Here is a 7,063-nt window from a genome sequence, read left to right on the forward strand (position 1 = left end):
TAAGCTCGGTTGATGTTGTGCTTGAACCACAGTCTGTCCCCCATGTCCTTGTCCCTCATTACTGGAGTATTCAGTCTGAAATGGCCTCAAATTAGATGTACAAGGCCAAATAATCAAACTTAAATACATCTGTGGTCTTCAAAAGAAATGCATCCAAGCTGCTGCTCCAAGAAAAATGCTTTAACCACCGTTATTTTTCCATTTAGAAAGATTCTTTGATGTAACGCAGAGGTTTTCAACTTCATATCCCTCTCTTTCTAACTGAAGTGAGTGTTTTTACTGTCCGACCGCTCCTGAAATGACACTAAACTCTGCAAACAGAAACATAAAATGTTTTCTTAATGAATGAACAATGCAACTTTGCACTTTACTTTGTGAATACGTCAAACTTGTACATATCACTCTGACGCTGAATGAGATTCGTAGACGATGTCGTGGAGTAGCTACCAGCTGCTTTTATGAGCCGGACTGGGCGACGTCTCGCTGGATTGACCGTTGTCAGGCAGAGGAACCAGGACAACCATCCTGGACGCCACCTGAACTAACATGTCAATCCACCCGGATCGCTCCCAGTTGCACGCCACAGTAATGACTGTAGATGAATGACCCACTACGAGGTCTCTTAACATAGTTCCTTTTTTTTATTGCTGTATATTTTGTTTGACAGCATATGAATGTTTCACCGACGATGAATGAATATTAGCAGTGAAACTGTGTTTGTTTGTCGTTAAAGACGAGCATGTCAACAGGTCACAAGGCAACAGCAAGTGATACAACGAGCCCTCGCTGATCCTCTTATGACACTTTTTTAGAGCAGCTTATATGAAAGAGGTCACTCACCCTGAAATGGACACAACTAAGAGCTAAGTTGTGAGTGGACGGAACAAACGGATCAATAACGCAAATGTACATTTTGTATCTGTGTTTATTGCTGTAATGTACATATGTGTGTACCAGATTGTCATGCTTGGCATGATTACTATGTTGTTTGTTAGTCATCTGTGTGGATATTAAAAGACATTTAATGTTTCAAATGCCACTTTAAAGAAAATCATATGTGAGTTTGTTTAAAAAAATCAACATTAAAATTGTATTTTCCAAGACACTGAAAGACTGTTTTGTGGTTTGATTACAAAAATCGTACAAATGTTACTAACACAAAACCAGTTTTCATTTTGCAAAAAAAGGGCTATAAGAATCATCACCAACTCTATATATACTCTATAATATTAAAATGTATGTATAAATTAAAAACTGATCTCCTTTTCTAGAGTCACTATCACACCTTTTCTGTCCATTTCTTTTGTGCAGAATGTTGCCATTTACTTTATAAGAATGTTTGTTTAAAATGTGTCAACACAAATGCACCTGCATTTATTTCTGAATACTTGTAACCAAAATAAACTCACTAACTAACTAACTAACTAACTAACTATATATATACATACATACATACATATATATACATTCATATATACATATATATATATATATATATATATATATATATATATATATATATATATATATATATACACACACAGTATATAGTTCCCAATAAAATAGTATTAATGATGCAAAATTCATCCATCATGATTCACAAAAAGAATAATATTTGTGATCATATTGAACAGAATTTCAAAATAAAAGTGTTTATTTTGTAATGGAGGATATACACACACACATATGACACATATATATACATGCATATATATATATATATATATATATGTATGTACACACAGTATATAGTTCACAATAAAAATAGTATTAAAGATGCAAAATTCATCTCTAAATGCAAATATATGGTAGCTAAACTGTTTCATTAAATATGTCATATGGATTAAATGAATAAATAAATTATATTGTAGTTCCATGACACTTTTGGTCGGCCCTTAAAGTGAACTGAAGCATTATTAGTGAATTATTCCGTGAGCATTAAAACATACATTAAAATTAATTATTAAAAATTAATTAAACGAGCACATGCTGTACTTTCCCTGTGCACTAGATGTCAGCATGGATTCGAGCCTCGTTCTCACACTTCTTCATGATCCATTGCAAGTAGAAAAACTTTAAAATGTGAGCGACCTGCGCAAGACCAGTTGTATGATCAACACAACACATATTTTATTTTAAATTTTACACTTTCTTTTCTCATCAGAGTCATTAGTTTAGAAATGCTTGCATACACTGGGGCAACAGTTTGTACAAACCTCTGAGGTGTGGTTTGTCCTGTAAATAAACGTTGTATTTATAACACAAGTTCTGCTCTCTTTTCCCCCCGTCTTGCTGATTCACGTTGGCACAGCTCAGCTCAGGCATGTTGGTCTGCTCGTACTGTACGACTGTGTATCAGGTCTGACCCAGTTATAGATCTAAGCTGCTTTGGAGAAACAAAACCAATTCTATCCTGGCAGGAGCCAGTCAAGGTTACAGTTGTGCCACTCTGGATTTAATGAGAGATTAGAAATTAGCATTTTACTGGAAATATGCTGGGCGCTCAAGACAGCTACAGTCACGAACATGGGTTTTATCACCACTGGCTGGACATTTACCAACATGTCAGTCATCACTGTTGTCACCAGAGGCTTTTTGTGAAGGGAAATACTCCGTTTTTCTTTCTTACATCAGATTCTTGGCCTGAGGGCAGAGAGGAATTGGGAGTTATGAGGACAGACAGACTAAATTTCCTACTCTCCCTGACTCTCACTCCAAATGCACACACACACACACACACACACACACACACAAACACACACACACACACACACACACACAGACAGTGTCTCCATTATGTGTCTGTTTCTCCTCAGGAGGCTCTTGTTACCATCTCTTGCAGCAACAACAAAGAGCTGAATGTCTGCGCTTACCGGAGAGACGGATGAGAGAAGTTACCCAGGGACGTGTCCACAAGGTCCTCCAGACCCTTTTTAAGCTCGCCTGATATACCCGCCTGAGTGTGTACGTTCCTGTGATTCTTACCTTACAGACTCATACCGCTATCAAATGAGAGCGAAAATACCACAAGTGGTCATTTAGAGCTGCACCTGTGTGTGTGTGTGTGTGTGTGTGTGTGTGTGTGTGTGTGTGTGTGTGTGTGTGTGTGTGTGTGTGTGTGTGTGTGTGTGTGTGTGTGTGTGTGTGTGTGTGTGTGTGTGTGTGTGTGTGTGGCTCGGCTGCCTCAGGTGGAAACACTTCATATATGATCAGCTCAACTGGTACAGGAGTAGATTTGTACAATCTGTGACCCTATATATATATATGTATTCAGTGTGTTTGTTGGCAGAAACTGCACACAACTCTTGAATACTAGTATATAGTGTCTGTATTCGATATGTAAGAATAATACAGTGTTGTAATGTACAAAAACTTTGTTACTGTACTTAAGTACAAATTCACGTATCTGTAGTTTACTATTTATATTTCTAGAAACTTTTACTCCACTACATTTCCTCTAATTGTCCTTGTTACTTTTCTAGCCTTGAGGAGCTTGATGATCTTTCATACCCTCACTCAAATACACATATGGACTAGCAGAGCCAGGAATTGAACCCACAACCTTCCAGATGAAACACAAGACAACTCACCCTACCCTATCCTAACACCTTTTTAATACTATCAGAAAATTACTCTTTGATACTTAAGTACAGTACTTTTGACTTCAACTTCTACTAAAGTAATGTTCTGGTAAGATACTTTGTAAGATTGTATTTTTACTCAAGTATCCCTTTAAGGTACTTCATACAAGACCGGAATAATATAAGTGTAGAGCAAAGGAATTATTTTTAAGGCTATAAAAAACAAAATTACTTATTTGGTTTTTTCTCAAAAATAATCCCGTTATATGTACTCTAGACAAGGGTCTTGCGTTATGGAGGCTGCCATCTTCAGGGCCGTATCTTATTTCATGTCCTCCATGTGTTGCAATCTGCTGTCTCACCATTAGATGTCACTAATTCTTACACACTGGACATTTAATCCTCACACTGTGCAGACAGGTAGCGAGAATTACATTAAGTCCATTACACACTGCTGTGCGTTTCCATCTCAACAGCAGAAGGGTTGTAATACACAACATAATTTTAATGTTGTTGTGATTTGGTTGTGCATTTAACCTCTTTTACACACAAAGAAGAGAGAATGAAAACTAATAAGGAAACACATTTCATTGACTCGTTTATTTACTCTACTCACACATGCTCCGGCTTAATAAAAGCACGCTGCCTTTATTGACCTGATGGATTTGTCCATTTGTTTGTGTGTCCTCAGTCACCTGGCACATCCACTGAAAGAGCTTAAGCTTGTTTTTAAAGTTCTCTTTCCCCTTGAACTTGTGATGAAAAACACCTTTTGTGTACGGGAAGTCATATTTTGATCAAAGCTTAACGCTGTCACGCACACACACACACACAGACACACACAGACAGGAGAAAAGGTTATATATTAAACCAATGATATCTGCTACTGTATCTAATATCTCATCATCACCAGAGTGTGTTTTCCTCTGGGTTCCTTTATAGAGCGGCAGGGGAAATAGCAGCTGGGCGATGTGTGATGTTGCCTGGCAGCTTGTTACCAAACAAAAGAAGGTGTGTATGCCAAGACACATCCAGGCTATTTTAGCTCTGCTGTGCAAAATTAATGAGGTGTGACTGTAAATTACCTTGCTGTGAACACATGCTTGTAGTGGGTTTGATGAAGACAATTACATGGCAAATATCCTCGTCAGGCTGCACGGACACTTCAGTGTCTACTGCACTGCGAGCACCTGCCTCATGTTTTGCTCTACATGTGCTGGAGTCATGCTAAAGACTCATTTTTCTGATTACAAAACCTGCTCTACAAGTTCAACTTCAGCCCTTATCTCGCCAAGATGTGTTCCTTTTCCACATCCTCCCCCTCTCTCCTCCTCTGCGTTTACCTTTGACCTTGAACATTTTGTGGCAAAGACTGTTCATCTCACATCTGCCCCCAACTTTCCAACACAGAGCAGCATCTAATGTTTGTATTCACCTGACGTTCGAAGCAGGAAATGAGGGATAAAAGTATAATAATGCAGTAAAATTCCTGTATAATAATCTATTACTGCATGGAAAACATGCTCTGCAAGAATGTTCTGTAACTTTCTTGCTTGGTTGTGTTGACATATACCGTATCACGAGGAGAATCTTTACGTTCCATCAGAGTTTAGCGTGTGTGAACAAACTCAAGCTTTAATCTCTGTTCTTATCCGACACTTTCGGACGTGGACCCGTGGGTTCGTGCAGGGGAACACTGTGACCTGTGAATCTCATTAGATAGTTAAGGATTAATGGTTAATCTCAGGACCGGTTCTTTCCCTTTGCTGCATCACAATGAAGGGTCTCTCTGTCATGAGCAAGGACGTGTTTAATTTTTTATTTTTTTTTTGTCTTTTCAGGCAGTAATAATATTATGAATGATAAAATTAAATCCCAGGACAACTTCATTTCTGCCACATGGGGTCAGTAGAAACAAGCTGCAAATGTGACATGATATTTAGTCATTTTTGGAAGCAACAAGTCCATACAGTGAATATAGGGCAACCCCGTCATGTCTTTGGAGTCATATATCACATATGTGCAATATTTACTTACTTTTTTAATCCCCTTTTTTTTAGTTTGGTTGATTCCCAGAGGGCAATATTTAATATTAAGCTTGACTCCTGCCATAATAACAACAGTTATGACTGAAATACTTTTACAGTCTGTAATTCAACATGCAATAAATCTTCATGTGAGAAAAGGAAATTGATTATTGCTGCTTTAAAATTAGAACAAGCATTGTGAGCGACTTTCTGCCAGAAAACAATTGCTTGGATTAGATTAGATTCCTTTATTGTCACTGTCCAAGTACCAAGAGATATCGTTTGGAACAATAACCAAGAGCAGATGCTCAGTTTAAGTATAAGATAAAAAACTATAGTAAATACAATAACTGCAACAATAAGCAATAAAATATAACAACCAGAATAAGAATGTTATACATATATAACATATTCACACAGAAAGGTGATGATATTATGTACATGATAAAGTGCGTAAGACAAATTATTGCCGCGAGACAGTTACAGCAGTGTTGTTATGACAGTTTGATCATCTCCGTGAAGCTCAGTAAAGCAGTTAAGGAAGAATTTAAACCACCTGCACAAGCAGCCAACAGTCTTCAGTCCTCTTGTTCAGATGTACAAGCTGTACAGCACATCTGTGTCCCAGTGAGACGTCGTCCCCCCCGTGACTGTTTGACCCTGTGGGACCTGAGCTGTTGTCTTAAATGATGAGAGCAGCTGACTGACATCCGGGTGACTTATTATGCACTTTTTTCTTAACAATACACATGCACATGTACATGCTGACACACACACTTTACTTCATCGTGATGAAGACACTTTAGTGAGTGTTACAAGTCTGTGGTGTAAAGGAGGCTGATGCAACTAATATAATGTCCCTACTTGTGTGGAAATTAAAGGTCTTATATGAAAGATCTACTGGTGAGTCTGCAAATTCTAATAAAAAGTCCCAAGTTCCCAAGTGTGTAAGGGAACCACTGTGGTGTTTGCGCGCCAGAAAATATGTTGTCCTTCTTTGTAAGTGATGTTAATCTTATGCCTCAAAATGTCACATACATTACATACCATGGCTGTTTTGTCTTTGGCCTGCTATAGAAACATGGTGGCACCAGATGGCAGCCCTGATAATGCATAAAGCTTAATTCATTGTGATTATACACTTATTATTATCGTTATTTTGTTATTTTTAATCTCAAATATGCACAAATCCAAATTATTTTACTCTTGATTACTAGAATATTATGAATAGAGAATCTGCTCAGCTATGTCTTATTTCCACTTGCTTTTTGTGAGATGAAATTAGAGATTGGAGGACTGAAAGAACCCAAAGGAGTGAGCTGAGATGATGTGAAACAGACATTAAATACAGCAGACAGCTCATTCACTACAGAACTTTAATTTTTTTTTTTTTTTTTTTACCAAACCTGATCTCTGCTGCAAATTTTGTCAGTTTTCAAAGCATCTTCAGCAAAA

The sequence above is a fragment of the Microchirus variegatus genome (genome assembly GCF_963457635.1).
Source record: "Microchirus variegatus genome assembly, chromosome: 12".
Taxonomy (NCBI): Eukaryota; Metazoa; Chordata; class Actinopteri; order Pleuronectiformes; family Soleidae; genus Microchirus; species Microchirus variegatus.